Source organism: Nomascus leucogenys, chromosome 11 (assembly GCF_006542625.1).
Source record: "Nomascus leucogenys isolate Asia chromosome 11, Asia_NLE_v1, whole genome shotgun sequence".
Classification (NCBI taxonomy): Eukaryota; Metazoa; Chordata; class Mammalia; order Primates; family Hylobatidae; genus Nomascus; species Nomascus leucogenys.
Genome location: NC_044391.1, coordinates 55,895,520 through 55,912,420, shown reverse-complemented (window position 1 = coordinate 55,912,420; position 16,901 = coordinate 55,895,520).

The following is a 16,901-nucleotide window of genomic DNA, read 5'->3' as shown; positions in this document are numbered from 1 at the left end:
TCGGCTCACTGCAACCTCCACCTCCCGGGTTCAAGTGATTCTCTTGCCTCAGCCTCCTGAGTAGCTGAGATTACAAGCGTGTACCACCACGCCTGGCTAAGTTTTGTATTTTTAGTAGAGATGGGGTTTCAATATGTTGGCCAGGGTGGTCTTGAACTCCTGACTTCAAGTGATCCTCCTGCCTTGGCCTCCCAAAGTGCTGGGATTACAGGTGTGAGCCACTGGGCCCAGCCTATGAATTTCTTTAAATACACCATGGATCAAGTTTTAGCCTCTTTCTCTTCAAGAGCGTGATCAAGTTAGTGGTTGTGTGGTCTAGGATATTGGACTTGAGTATGGCTTGGACAAATCAATTTGTTGAAAATCCATTTCCAAATTATTAAAATGAGGATGACATTTTTTCTGTTTTACCTAATGATTAATGCTTTACAGTTCATAAAAGTGTTTTTAAAATATTATTTATATAATTCATAGTGGTATGGTAGATGGTCAAGAGATACTGTTAACATGAAAATGTACTTTATAATACTGAGAAGTTTCATATTATTCAGGATCTTCATCCTAGCAGAATTCTGAGGGAGATCTGAGGTGATTCTACCCACTTCCTAGCTGGGAAATCTGAGGTACTGAATGAGAAAGCGACTTATCACAGAACCGGTCAGCATCGAGATAAAATTAGAGCCTGGCCTCTTCTCGTGACCCTCCAGGCACCGTCCATTAGATTATGCCGTCTTCAATCATCCTAATACAGATTCACCCATGAAATGATGGTATAGTGCCTGTTTCTTGCACATGCCTGAGCCAAAAGTGAGAATTCAGTTATCCTTTGACTTTGAAGAAGTAGAGGTAAGTTTCCCCCGACCACCCCATCAAGGATGTTTGTGGATTTTTTTTCAAAAACGAATTTTTCTGAGTCCTAGCTGAAGGACTGGAGGGGAAAAATACTTACTGAGCTTAATTATGTGCTGGTGACTGAGATAACTGTGGGCTATTTTACATTTATCATTCTGACTTTAATCCCAACAATAATGCTAGAGAGAAAAAGTAATGAAAGAAACCAACTTGTATCAAAATTAGAGAGATACAGAAGAATTTTCTGACTTAGATTGTCAAATATTGGAAGAACTATAGGACAAATAAAGCTCATGCAATTTCCTTCTCAACCACTTTAGATCTTTAAGGGGTAAATGAAACATGTTTATTGATTATTAGTGCCAAATACTGTATATATCTCTTTAAAACTTACAGCAACTATCTAGTATAATTATAATTATTCTCATTTTATAGATGAGGCAACTGAGTCTCAGAGAGATTTCAAGAAAAAAATGTTACTCTAATTCACACAGTGGTTGAGTGGTGTGGGTATGAACTGCAGACTGAACGATCTGATTCTAAAGTCCATTCTTTTTACATTACGCTACATGGATCTACTCTGTTACATTCACATGACATAATACAAACCCAGGCCTCTGCTGTCCAATACAGTAGCTATTAGTCCTATGTGACTATTTAAATTAATTAAAATGAAATAAAGTTAAAAATTCAGTCCCTCAGTCACATAAGTCAATATTTCAAATGTTTAACGGTCATGTGTGGCTAGGGGCTACTCTATACTGGAAAGAGCAGATATGAGACATTTTCATTTATGCAGAAAGTTCTTGACAGAACAAGATCCCTTCTAGATGAGAAGTGGAGCAGTGGAGTGGGGGAGGGCATAGGCTTTAGAGTCAACAGATTTGGGCTTGAAACCCACTTTTCCCACTGTTATTTGTATGATGTTGTCCTTGATTAATTGTACTTTTCTTATTTAGTCTCAATTTACTGGTTTGAAGCCTGAGGACAAGATTTTCCCTCAAAGAGTTATTAGAGTCAGGCAGAGAGCAGAATTCCAGAAAACTGGTAAGGAGTTGGCAGAAATTAGCTATTATCACAAGCTATCTACAGTTTTTAAAAAAATGACTATGTTTTGTTAGAAATAGGCACAAAAGTGTATATACATATTTGATTTACTGTATTTATAAAATAAGCCAGGCTGATATGAGAATTTTCCTAAAGCAGATTTAGTAAAAATTTCGTCCAGGAATCATATTTGTGCAAAAACTTGCTACCCTACTCAGGGTAGAGATACTATATTTCATGCTTGAATTCCTGTGGCCTAGCACAGTGTGTGTCTTGATTAGTTTTTTGTTGCTGTAACAAAATACATTACAGTGTATTCTGGGGAAATTTATTATGAAGAGAAATTTATTTCTTACAGTTCTGGAGACTGGGATATCCAAGATCAAGACACTGGCAGGCTTGGTGTCTGCTTCCAAGATGGTACCTTGAATGCTGCATCCTCCAGAGGGGAGGAACACTGTCCCTCACATGGCAGAAGAGCAGAAGGGCCCACTTCCAAAAGCTCCTTTATTGCAGCATTAATTCATTCATTAAGACTGAGCCCTCATGACTTAAACACCTCCCATTTGGTGCCACCACCCAACACTGTTACATTGATGATTAAGTTTCCAACACATGAGTTTGGAGTAGACAAAAACATTCAAACCATAGCAGAGCCTTGCATTTAGTAGTCCTATATATGTGGGCTGAAGTGAAGTGAGAGATGGCAAGAGATACAAAAAGGGATGGTCAGATGCATTTTGTTTTGTCTGGTCCATCATATTGTACATCACACCACAAACCCCAGTTTCACATAAATGAGCTAGGGTGACCAACCATCCTGGTTGCCCACCTCAGAACTTTCCCTGTTTTAGAACTGAGAAACCTCTCAGGCCCAGGAAAAAGAGAATATTTAGTTACCCGACTGGGTTCAGCTCTAATGAGAATCTGACTTTAAGGTCAAGTAAAAGGTTTATCTACTTCTATAGCCCAATATTACTTAAACATGAGAGATATCCATTCCTTTTATCATCAAAGTAAACAAATGAAGTTTAGCCAAAATATGAATAAGGCTCTTGATATCAGAATATCTCCTATTTTGTTGTGGGAAAGGGGTTTAGGAAATGGGAAGATACTGAACAGAGAGCGTTAGGTCAGGGAGAGCTGGAACTAGAAAAAGGTTTGGAGTGATGCAGGATTTTTCTCAGCCCCTTTGTCAGACTCATGACAGGGGTGCCCTGTTTACTTGGCCCACCACACTCAACCCTTTGTGAGAGAGAGCATGTGAGTAAGTGAGTGGGATCCAGCCAGCTGCTCTGGGCACCAGCAGAAGCAAACTCAGTTTGCTCCACTGGGAGCCCGCAGTGGCGCCCAGGTGGGGTGCCTGCCACCCCAAAACCCCAGAGGGCATGTTTGCAGCGCTCTCATAGCTCTGCCATCTGCAGACAGCAGTGTGTTATCAGCTCAGTTGGCCGTTGCCTCATCGTGTGGGGTGGCTGCCCTCTGCTGGCAAGGGCAAAGAGCCAATGTGGCAGCCTTTTTTGGGTACCTGCACTCAGTGGGTTCTGAGCTCTTGGACGCTGGACAAGAAGAATGAGGTTAGCCTTGAAGGATAGTGAAGGCGGAGAATTTTATTAAGTGATGGAAATGGTTTTCAGTGGACAGGGGAGCTGGACAGGGGATGGGACAAGCAGGTAGTCTTTACCCCAAAGTCCGGCTGGCTCTTTCACGAAGTCCAGCTAGCTATTCCCTGAAGTCAAGCCGCCTCAGTGAAGTCCAGCTCCCTCTCTTCTCTACTGACTGCGTCTGGGGTCTTTAGAAGCACAGGATGGGGGTGAGGCAGGCCGTAGGTAGTTTTGGAAAAGGCCATGTTCGACTGGTAAGAATACATTACTCAGAAAGAGCCAATTGGGAGAGAGTGGGCAAAGAGGAATAGAAGTTCTCACTTTGGGGTGCAGGTCTCAGGCCACTTTGGCATGAAGGTGAGTTTTCACCGGGGACCTGCCCTGTCTGCCTAGAATTTAATTTCTCTGCCTCCTGCCTCTATCAGGAGGACCTAAGCAAAAATTTTGCTCACTGCTTAGTTTACATATTTTGTTATTCCACCGTATCATTTCTCTTAGAAATAACAGTCCCTAGAGGATCTGGGATAGAGAAAGGCCACAGTGAATGTTTATAATACTGTGAGGGAGTCTGCCCTGGAAACTAAAAGATAAGGTTCTAATCCTGGTTCTGTCATGAACTATTTTTGACCTTTGATAAGTCGCCTAAATTTTCAGAAATTCAGTTTCCTCTTTGGACTCTGAAGGAAAATGTGGGCTCAATTGATCAAAAGATCCTAGTTCTTTCTAGATCGAATTCTTAGGATTTAATAGAAACATCCTCTCAGAAGCCCATCATGACTTTTTATCACTGACTGGGCCAAGTATTGATGGTGCTATCATGGGGATGTGCTGCCACCTTGCGGTAGTTTGAGTTGTCTGCATGCACTAGTTGACGGAAAATTTCTGATTTATTTTCTACAATATGTTGTTATTTTCACCCAAAGGAACACACTCATTTAAAATTTGGAATCCTTAAGATATCTTCATTTACTTAGATTTTTTTCATAGCAATATTTTGTAGTTTTAAATGTAGAAATATTAAACATCCTTGATAAAATTTATACCTAATTCTTTATTTTGATATTATAAATGGTACTTTTAAAATTAAAATAACTTTAATTTTACAATTTCTGTTGTTAGTATATAGTAAAAAATTGATTTTTATATATTAATTTTGTATCCCAAGATTTTGTTAAATTTATCTTTCGGTTTTAGCAGATTTTTGAGGGTGGTAAGGGGGCTAGAACCTTAGGATTTTCTATATGCAAAATTACATAATCTTGAATAAGGAAATTTAAACTTCTTCTTGACCAATCTGTATGCCTTTATCTTCTTTTCACCATTGAATATGATGTCAAAAGGTTTTAGTAGACAACACCAATAGAATGCTTACTGTTGTTTCTGTAGTCTTATAAAAGTATGAAATACATTAATCTATTTTATTATTTATTTATTTATTTATTTATTTTTGAGATGGAGTCTTGCTCTGTCGCCCAGATTGGAGTGCAGTGGCGTGATCTCAGCTCACTGCAACCTCCACCTCCTGGGTTCAAACAATTCTCCTCTCTCAGCCTCCCAAGTAGCTGGGACTATAGGAGCACGCCACCACGCCTGGCTAATTTTGGTATTTTTAGTAGAGTCGGGGTTTCGCTGTATTGGCCAGGCTGGTCTCGAACTCCTGACCTCAGGTGATCCACCCACCTTGGCCTCCCAAAGTGCTGGTATTACAGGCATGAGCCACCGCGCCTGGCCACATTAATCTATTTAATCATCATAGTCCTCTGGGTTATGTACTATCATTGTTCCTGCTTTAAAGATGACGAAATTAAAGTTTAAGGAGGTTAAATGTCTTACCTGAGGTCATCAATGACAGAGCTATCAAATGGAGGAGCTGGATTTTAAACTTACTCATTATGTTATTCTATTGCTTTATGCTTCTTCCAAGAATTCTTAAAAGTTACATTTATTGTGGTACAGTTTCTTAGGCTTTGTTTATCTGAGAATATTTTTATGATATCCTTACATTTACGTTATAAAATTTTAGGTTCTAAGTTCTTGACTCAGTTCTTTCAGTGCAACCTTTAAGAAATCAAATGGCAACATCATTCTTCTTTTAAGATCATCTGCTGTTTATTTCTGAAGGGTTTTCCAGATCTCTCTGTATTGTAGATATTTCTAATTTTTTCTATAACATGTCACTGTATTTTCTCCTTAAGTGTCGTGTTTAGTCTTCTGTGTTCCCTTTTTGTTTGAAATTGTTCACATATGTATGTTTTATGTATAATTCTCATAAATTTTCAATCAGCGTGGCTGTTCTTAAGCATGTTTCCATCCATGTTTGAGCTAGGGATAAAAATAATGAGATGGTGAGGGACTTCCTAAATTTAAAATAAACATCTGTTCATCTAAAGATCATGGAATTGTATTTTTTTCCCCAATTGCTTTGATAAAAAGAAAACAACATGAAAAAGTTATTGGCAGGTTGAAAAGTCTAACAGAAAACATTTGCTTAAAACTGGTCTTCGGCTCTTCGTTTCCACTTTTATGATGATTAGGAAGCACCTGGACTAAGTCTGCAAGGCACCATCCCAAATGGAGCAGAAACAATTTGCTCAGAAATTCATTAAATTTACATCTTAATGAAAACTATTTTCTGCCTAGAAACGGTATGAATACAATAAATCCCAGTGGGGAGATTCTGGGTTTGTTGGATAGGACTGAAAATGAAGAAAGTTTTTGTGTTGTAGTTGCAATTGTTAAATGATGAAAGAGAAGTTCTAAGAGCACTAGTGATTGGGAGACTAGGAGACATGTTTTTTCTACATGAAGAGTTCCAATTCAAACCCCCTAAATGATTCATAGACTACTTGACATTGTCTATAAATCACTAACCAGTGACTTTATTGGGTTTAACTCATCTTCTCCAACTTCTAAAACTGAAGAAACTCCTGGGCAATCTCAATTGACAAAATTGTTTATCCACCTCTTCTAATATTACATCTAAAGGATATATTTAGCATGAATAACAGACCTTAGATTCAATTAATAAAATGATTTATTCTTCATAATTAAAAAAGAATAATCAATTTATTTTCTTTAATTTTTATTTTTATTTTAAGTTCCAGGGTACACGTGCAGGATATACAGATTAGTTACATAGGTAAACATGTGCTATGGTGGTTTGCTGCACCTGTCAACCCATCACCTAGGTATTAAGGCCTGCATGCATTAGCTATTTCTCCTAATGCTCTCTCTCCCCCAACCCCATTCCCTGACAGGCCCCAGTATGCGTTGTTCCCCTCCCTGTGTCCATACTTTTCACTGTTCAGCTCCCACTTATAAATGAGAACATGCGGTATTTGGTTTTTTGTTCCTGCATTAGTTTGCTGAGGATAAAGGCTTCCAGCTCCATCTATGTCCCTGCAAAGGACATGATCTTGTTCTTTTTTATGGCTGCATACATATTCCATGGTGAATATGTACCACATTTTCTTTATCCAGTCTATCAATGATGAGCATTTGGGTTGATTCCATGTTTTTGCTATTGTGAGTACTGCTGCAATGAACATATGCATGCATTTGTCTTTGTAGTAGGATGATTTATATTACTTTTGAGTATGTACCCAGTAATGGGATTGCTGGTTCAAATGGCATTTCGGGTTCTAGATCTTTGAGGAATCACCACACCATCTTCTCCAATGGTTGAACTAATTCGCATTCCCACCAACAGTGTAAAAGCATTCTATTTCTCTGCAACCTTGCCAGCATCTGTTGTTTCTTGACATTTTATAATTGCCATTCTGACTGGAGTGAGATGGTGGCATCTCCTTGTGGTTTTGATTTGCATTTCTCTAATGATCAGTGATGTTGAGTATTTTTTTCATGTTTATTGACCACATGAAAGTCTTCTTTTGAGAAGTGTCTGTTCATGTCATTTGCCCACATTTAATGTTTTTTTAATGTAAATTTGTTTAAATTCCTTGTAGATTCTGGATATTGGACTTTTGTCAGATAGATAGATTACAAAAATTTTTTCCCACTCTATGGGTTGCCTCTTTGCTCTGATGATAGTTTCTTTTGCTGTGCAGAAGCTCCTTAGTTTAATTAGATCCCATCTGTCAATTTTTGCTTTTGTTGCAATTGCTTTTGGCAATTTCTTCATGAAGTCTTTGCCCGTGCCTATGTCCTAAATGGTATTGCTTAGATTTTCTTCTAGGGTTTTTATAGTTTTGAGTTTTACATTTAAGTCTTTAATCCATCTTGAGTTAATTTTTGTATAAGCTGTAAGGAAGTGGTCCTGTTTCAATTTTCTGCATATGGCTAGCCAGTTTTCCCAGCACCATTTATTAAATAAGGAATCCTTTCCCCATTGTTGTTTTTGTCAGGTTTGTTGAAGATCAGATGGTTGTGGAAGTGTGTGCTGTTGTTTCTCTAGTTCTTTTAGTTGTGATGTTAGGGTGTCAATTTGAGATCTTTCTAGCTTTCTGATGTGGGCATTTAGTGTTATAAATCTCTCTCTTAACACTGCTTTAGTTGCGTCCCAGAGATTCTGGTATGTTGTCTCTTTGTTCTCATTGGTTTCAAAGAACTTCTCGATTTATGCCTCAATTTCATTATTTATGCAAGAATCATCAATTTCTACGATAGTTTCTGAAATTTGCTATCGTTCTTATTTTTAAAATGCAGATTAAATTGAGTTGAAACTCTTGATTTCATGTGTTACACACAGAGCATATAAATATTAGATGTAGCTAGTGTTTCAGGATGTGGAAATGGATTTTTACTGTAACATTCTATTCCAAAGATAGTCCTAGCACATGCTAGATATCAGTAGAGAGAAATTGGTGATACTGTGGCATTTCTAAATGCTGAGGCAAAACTAAATAACGAATCGAAATTCTGAGTAGTTATTCTCACCAAGGGAATCATTGGGGAGAGACTCAGGAATTGGGGAGAGTTTTTGAAGAACCTACAAAAACTCATTAGTAAAATAGTCAATTTTGAAGCTTTTCCTAGCAAAGAACTATGATGATATATCATCATAACAGTATCTTTCAAATCCGAACTTCCCTATCCTCTTTCTTCATTTCTCCACTTCAATTATGAAAGGTTAGAGAGATGGGAGAGAAGAATTCCTATGCAAAGGAAGACTAAACTAAATCTTTCACCACTCTTCTATTGCAGAGCTCGCTGCATGTGATGTGTTATAAACTTTAAAATAGGGGTTTACCCACCATCTCTGTGGATTTTACATTATGATATAACATCCACCTTGGTATCTGGTCTGTATTATCTCCATACTTGCAGCTTAAATATTTATTAAACTAGCTTCATATACGAGTCCTATCTTTTAATCTACAGATCTATATTTATGTATAGAATGGATGAATCTGCCTCAGAGGGATCAAGTCTATAACTTTCATCAGCTTTTTAAATAATTCATACTTTGCTATACTATCAAATAAGTAGTTTCTTGTGTAAAAACTGCTCCTATTCAAAATCTAAAATCTAAATTATATGTGTAAACTTATTTTTGAGAGATATTTGCTGTTAACGTTAAATATATCTGTATATATCTTATAGTTATTTTTCTTAAAGCAAATGATACAGCATATTTAGATTTTAAATTTAATAGTCACCTATTAATTAGTTGATATAATAGTTACATTATTTTATATTATTAATTTTCTATGTCTGCCAATTGGCTTTTTACTCCAGGTGTGGTTCAAATTACCTAATTTAAAGATAATTTTTAAAGCACAATCAGAAACAACAAAGGTGACATTACAACCAATGCCCCAGAAATACAAAAGATCCTCAAAGACTGTTAAGAACACCTCTATGCACACAAACTAGAAAATATAGAGGAAATAGATAAATTCCTGAAACACAATCTCTCAAGATTGAATCAGGAAGAAACTGAAACACTGAACACACAAATCGAATCAGTAATGATTCCAAAATCGAATCAGTAATGAAAAACCTACTAACCAAAAAGGCCCCACACCAGATACAGTCATAGTCAAATTCTACCTGATGTACAAAGAAAAGCTGGTACCAGTTCTACCAAAACTATTCCAAAAAATCAAGGAGGAGGGACTCCTCTCTGACTCACTCTATGAAGCCAGCATCACCCTGATACCAAAATCTGGCAAAAACACAGTGAAAACAGGAAACTTACAGGCCAATATCACTGATGAATATAGATGCAAAATTCCTCAACAAATTACTAGAAAACTGAATTTAACAGCATATTAAAAAGTTAATTCACCATGAACAAGTGGGCTTCATTGTCGGAATGCAAGTTTGTTTCAACATGTGCAAATCAATAAATGCGATTCACCACATAAACAGAATTAAAACTAAAAACTGTATGATCATCACAGCTTTTGAAAAAATCCAACATCCCTTCATGATAAGAACCCTCAAGATAAGAACCCTCAAGAAACTAGTCATTAAAGGAACATACCTCAAAATAATAAGAGTCATCTATGGCAAACCCACAGACATCATCGTACTGAATGGGCAAAAACTGGAAGGATTCCCCTTGAGAACTGGAACAAGACAAGGATGTCCACTCTCATCACTTCTATTCATCATAGTACTGGAAGTGCTACCCAAAGCCGTCAGGCAAAAAAAGAAATGCAAGGCATCCAAAAAGAAAAAGAAGTCAAACTATATCTCTTCATAGATGACATGATCTTATATCTAGAAAAGCCCAGAGAATCTGCCAAAAGGCTCCTGGAACTGATAAACAACTTCAGTAAAGTTTCAGGATAAAGAATCAATGTACAAAAATCAGTAGCTTTTCTATACACCAATAATATTCAAGCTGAGAGCCAAATCCAGAATGCAATCTAATTTTTAGTAGCCACACACAAAACTAAAATACCTAGGAATACATCTAACCAAGGAAGTGAAAGATCTTTGCAAAGAGAACCAAAAAATACTGCTTCAAGAAATCATGGATGACACACACAAATAGAAAAACATTTCATGCTGATGAACAGAAAGAATCAATATTGGTAAAATAGCCATACTGCCCAAAGAAAGCTATAGATTCAACAGTTCCTATCAGACTACTCATCTCATTTTTCACAGAACTAGAAAAAACCATTCTAAAATTTATATGGAACAAGAAAAGAGCCTGAATAGACAAAGCAATCCTGAGTAAAAAGAACAAAGCTGGAGGCATCACATTACCTGACTTCAAACTATACTATAAGGCTACAGTAACCAAAACAGCATGGTATTAGTACAAAAACAGACATGTAAACCAATGGAACAGAATACAGAATGCAGAAAAAAAGCTGCACACCTACAGACATCTGATCTTTGACAAAGTCAACAAAAACAAGCAATCGGGAAAACACTCCTTATTCAATAAATGGTGCTGAGATAGCTGGCTAGCTGTATGTTGAGGAATGAAATTTTGCCCCTACCTTTCACCATATACAAAAATTAACTCAAGATAGATTAAAGTTTTAAATGTAAGATCTCAAACTATAAGAATCCTAGAAGAAAGCCTAGAAAACATCATTCTGGATGTTAGCATTGGGAAAGCATTTATGACTAAGTACTCGAAAGCAATTGCAACAAAATAAAAAATGGACATGTGGGATATAATTAAACTAAAGACCTTCTGCACAAGAAAAATATCTATCAACAGAGTAAACAGACCACCTACAGAATGGGAGAAAATATTCACTAACTATGCATCAGACCAATATCTGATATCCAGAATCTATAAAGAACTTAAACAAATCAACAAGCAAAAAACAAATAACCCTATTAGAAAATGGGTAAAGGTAATGAACAGACATTTCTCAAAAGAGATACATAGGTCAACAAACATATAAAAACTACTCCACATCACTAATCATCAGAGAAATAGAAATCACAACCACAATGAGATACCATCTCATGCCAGTCAGAATGGCAATTACTAAAAAGTCAGGAAACAATAGATGCTGGCGAGGCTGTGGAGAAATAGGAACGCTTTTACACTGTTGGTAGGAATGTAAATTAGTTCAACCATTGTGGAAGACAGTGTGGCAATTCCTCAAGGATCTAGAACCAGAAATACCATTTGACCCTGCAATCACATTACTGAGTATATACCCAAAGGATTACAAATCATTCTACTATAAAGACACATGGACACATATGTTTATTGCAGCACTATTTATAATAGCAAAGACTTGGAACCAACCCAAATGTCCATCAATGATAGACTGGATAAAGAAAATGTGGCACATACACACCATGGAATATTATGCAGCCATAAAATAGTGTTTTAAAAAGACAAATCTAGAAACTAAAAATAACAAATGTTGAGAAGAACAAGAAAATCGGGGTATGATTTAAAAAAACACACACACATTAAGTGAAATAAAGGTAGTGCTAAGTCTGGATTATTCCTGTAGCAGTGAAAATAAACAAAAATGGATGAATCTGAGGGTTATTTTGAGGTACTAGTTAGTTATGTTGAGGTAGTAGGCTAAAAATATTATCCTAGAAAATAGAAAATATCGTATTATCACTTAAAGAAGTGTGATAACTAGTATAGAAACCTATTAAAAGTAATCACATTAGCTATTGCTGTGTGTGTGTGTGTGTGTGTGTGTGTGTGTGTGTGTGTGTGTTGGATGAAATGGAGAAAACAGAGAGCTAGACCGTGTGTTTGACGGTTGGAGGAGTGAGCACGTAAGAGTAACTAACACACTTCCACTTTTTGTACTGGTTTGTTTGTCTTACTTCTGATATTTCCTGTTTCAAAAAAAGTAGTGTTTAATCTGTCTTTTAATATGTATGTTATACCATGTGATATTCTATTGTATTGAAAACAAAGATACAAAACAAAAGAAACATTAGGATCCTAATTCAGTCTGAAGGGATAAAAAAGTCCAGCTGACTTTCTTAATAACATAACACTAAAATGATCATACATTTACTGGTTGGGAAATCATTTTCTCTTATACTACCTTTTTTATTCATAGTTGCAGTTTCCTTTCTTTTCTTTTTCTTCTGTTTGGTGTGTGTGTGTGTGTGTGTGTGTGAAGAACACGTAATATGAGATGTTATTTCAATCAAGTACTGAACAGATATTTTCTTGGTTTTACACTACACCACCTAAAGTTTTAAAAACGATTTTCTCAACAGCCATCATGTAAATAAGATGTCATAAGCTGATGAAAATCTATTACATTTGAGGAAGCAATGTTCTTTGTGTTCCCTCCTGTCTTTCATATTTGTAGCTATGCCACCAAGCCAGGATTGAGAGAAGGGTTGGCCTAAGTTGTTTGATATGCTAATAGGACTTCCAAATAGGCACCTGGTTTTAAACTATACATGCCAAATTCATAATAAAGGCAATATTTTAAGTTGTGATGGTAAATGAATACACCAAGTGTTTAGAGGTTGTGTTGATGCTATCAATAAGTTATTTTAGTATAGAAGTGAAAATAAAAGGGCAGGAAAGAAATTCAGGTTGATAAGTGAATGAATGAGTAACAACAGGAAGCCAGGAAACCCCCGTCTATTCTGGAAACGGGAGTAAACTGAGGGTGATTATAAGCAGGAGAAGAAGGAGGGTGGGACTTAAAGCTGGGAATACATGTTGTGAAGTCAGATTGTAAAGAGCTCGCATTTGAAGCAAGTTTCTGGATCCTTGGCTTTGTGAATTAGAAAAATCATAGTTCACACATGTGAACAGTTTCTGAGATGACAATTCCGTATATCCATAGACAAAATGATGAAAGTTTATTTTATATATTAAGTTTGTAGTTATGTATACATATCACAGTGCTTGGAATATATCTGATAATTTGATATGATATCTTAGGTTTTACAGAATTATTAGGTTCCTGAAGAATCAGGAAAAGTGAATTGAAACCCTTTTCTGATTAAGGAAATTGTCATTCAGAAGATTATCATATAATGTATCTTTATCTGATAAAATATTTTATAGTCTTTGTAAATAAAAGGCCAGATTTATAGTGGTCCAAAAAGTGTACACTTCTTAAGCTGATTAACTTTCTCTTAATATAAAGAAAAAACTTTATAATAAGGAGTCTTGTCCAAAATAACTTGGTGATTACCCCAAGAGTATTCAACAAGTAAAGAAATCACACTTAGTGTTTGCTCCTCATATGTCCTCATGGGATGGCTCTAGAGTTTAACCTTGTTATGAAATTATAATTGACTTATTTTTCAGCTTCTCTCAGAGGAATTTCTTCCTCCAAAATTCTGAAAAATGTTATGCTGCAATTCTCTGAAATAGTTTCATGAGGTTGGAAAAAAACTAAGACGACTATGGATTCTAGCTGCTGCTATCTTTGTAGGTCATCAGGGACCAGGGAGTTTTATTTACCTTAAATTTCCATTTTGCTCCCATCTTCATTCTAAGGCCTGTGAAATGTGACAGCAGGGAGGCAAGAGATTTTCATGTAGTTTGATTTCATAGATTCAATTAGCATTTATTCAATTTTGGTAGGGAAATACCCATATTCTCTGAGAAAACTACAGAGATTCCTACTCCATCATCTTCATACTGTGTGCAGGAAGACAACTATAACAGGTTTTCAAACAAAATTATATTAAAGAAAGAACAAACTTTAATAATAGGTAATGGGAAATTACGGAGCCAGGCAAAACTCCTAAGTACATGGTTGTGCCATGTCTATGAGGGTTGTTATTTTGCTGGGGATTAAACATTATTTGAGATGTTTAGTTTTGATGTTGTCATTGATAGTTTTTATTTTTCAAAATATCTTTTTTATAGAAGGAAGTAAAAAGAATTTGGAACTCTATAGTTTCATGTGAAAAAGTTTACAAGACAAAAGACACATAAGTTCAGGTAAGAATAATTATAAAACAACAAATCATATTTATTTTAATCATATAATAAGACAGCCAGAACATTTTCAATATGCTTAAATACATTTTTTCTTGAGTTTCAAAATGTGCTAAGCCATAAATTAAAAATTATTAACACGAGAATAAACTTCTATATTCCTATTTTATTGCTTGAAGAAAGATCATGGCTAAATCAGACTGGGAACATGATAATTGATATTTAAAATCTAGTCCTAGTGATGTGTATTCTATAATTTCTCTTGTTTCACTGCTTAGAAAACCTCACAATCATAAAGATTCTCCATTGTCTCTATTCCAATTATTTCATACCAAAATTGGCTCTTTATTTAAAATTCTTTATTAATGGAGATAAATATTTTATGGTAAATATTCTATAAATTTGCATGCAAATTCTATAATTATAATCCTATAATTATTCTAAAGTCAGCTTGCTCTCGAAAGCCTGTCTATGCTAAAGTTCCTGTGCTCCAAGAGCGTCTTACCTAAAGGCTTTATCATCTTTAGCATTTAAAAAAATGTGTTCTCTAAAAAGTTAGCAGTGAGCTTATTCATTTACTATTGGTCATTTAGTAATGAATTAAAGGTAGTTATTATATTATAATAAACATCTCATATCATGTATCATACCGTGTCTTAAGTTGGAATTACATTTAATTCTTTTTTGTCTTCATTTTTAGTGCCAAACACAATACTTGACACAGAACAGATCCTTAAAAATATTTACTCAACACATTAGTTGATAATCAGACAGATGGAAATGGATTAATTCTTGAAAAACTAATTTGTCACTTTCAAAAAGGGTCAAAAAGTAGCATTTGATTTGCTATAAGAATTTAAGAGTTTTTCCTTCTCTTTCTACTGCCCTTCTCCCTCTTCCTCCTCCTCTACTTCTTCCTTTTTTAAAAAAAAATAAGATTAAACAACAAGGCCTGTTGAGCTTATGATTTTTTTAAGAGTTGACATATCATTGATATAAAAATTATATATACTTAAGGTATAAGACTTGATGTTCTAATATCTACACATTGTGAAATGATCACTACAATCAAACTAATTGTCACAAGCTTGTGACTTATTGCAGAAGGGAGAGATATGCGTGACATGATTTTAGCATGTCTTAAAAGTCATTCCTATTCTCTATAACTGACCTCCTTTTCCTATTCCAAACCAACAAATGATGGCTGATGTTTGAAACTCTTCTTATTCAGCTTCATGCCTAAAAAGCTTTATTCTATTCCCGGAATAAAATTTAGTCATCCTCATGCATGTTAAGCTGTAAGTCTAATTTATCTCCCCCAATAAAACCAAATGACTATACATTTATTTGAATAGTTTTCAAATATATGGTGGAGCAGTTGGTGTGAGGACAGTGGAGACAGAAAATACTAATGTTATTATGTTCAATCATTTTTTTCTGTTGATTTGAATGTATTTGAATTAATTTTAGTCTTTTTTGGATGAAGTTATTGAGAGAGGTAACAAACGAAAGATGTAAGGAAGGTCAAGAAGATTTTGGAGTCTGAGAGACTTTTGTAGAACATGGGAAAACGAAAAAAAGTAAACCTCTTAAACCTCTTACAGTTAAGGGAGGATAAAGAGTTAAAGAGGAATTCTGCATGCTCTGTAATTATGATTGCTAGCATAGCATTTATTTCAATTTTGGCAAAGATATTTTCTGGATCATTTGCTCACTTTTGTTATCCATACCACTCCTTGGAAGGATGAATGATACTTGGCTTAAATGCCACCAAAGAAGAAAAGATGTGGTAGGATCATCTTTAATTGCTAGACAACTTAATAGACAATGAGTGTGTTGTTTTACATAAAAATAAAAAACAGAAATATTTCAAATTAACCAAAGTTGTTTTGGTTGCTTAAGAGGTCACCCAAATTCAAATAGGTTAATTTGGATGCATTTAAGAAATTAATACTATTTATTCTTAAACTATTAAGCTTTTACCGTCAGCTCAAGAGTTCAAAAAATTTGCTATATAATCCAATACGTTATATAAATTATATAAATACATCAATAAAAATTATGGACTGTGTAAAAGAATATATTAGATTGTATAGCAAATATAATTTTCTTAATTTACATCTATTTTTTTCTCAAATTTGGAAAAGTTTGATGGCATGAACTTCTTGACAGATTTATGTAGAAAAAAGCAGGATCAATAAGCTTCACAGAATAAAAAATATAAAGACATTGTTTACATTTTACTTTTGTCCTTAAATAAAATTAAACTAGTTCCAGGAGCTGAAGACTGGTTGTATTTTAAAAGATCCCTGTATACCTATGCAATAAACCTGCATTTTCTGCAAACGTACCCCATTTTTTTTTCAAGAAAAAATAAAAATAAATAAAAGATCTCTAAGTAAGACAGTTAACTGATAATTTCCTTGAGGTTGTAAGAGCTCTTTTGGTAGAAAGTTCATGTTACCTTCGAATGTACTTTTAGCATTCTTTTCCCTCATTTATTTATTACCATTTTGAAGCAATGTGTTTTTAAAGGAAAAGTGAATATTACATGATAGATTAAA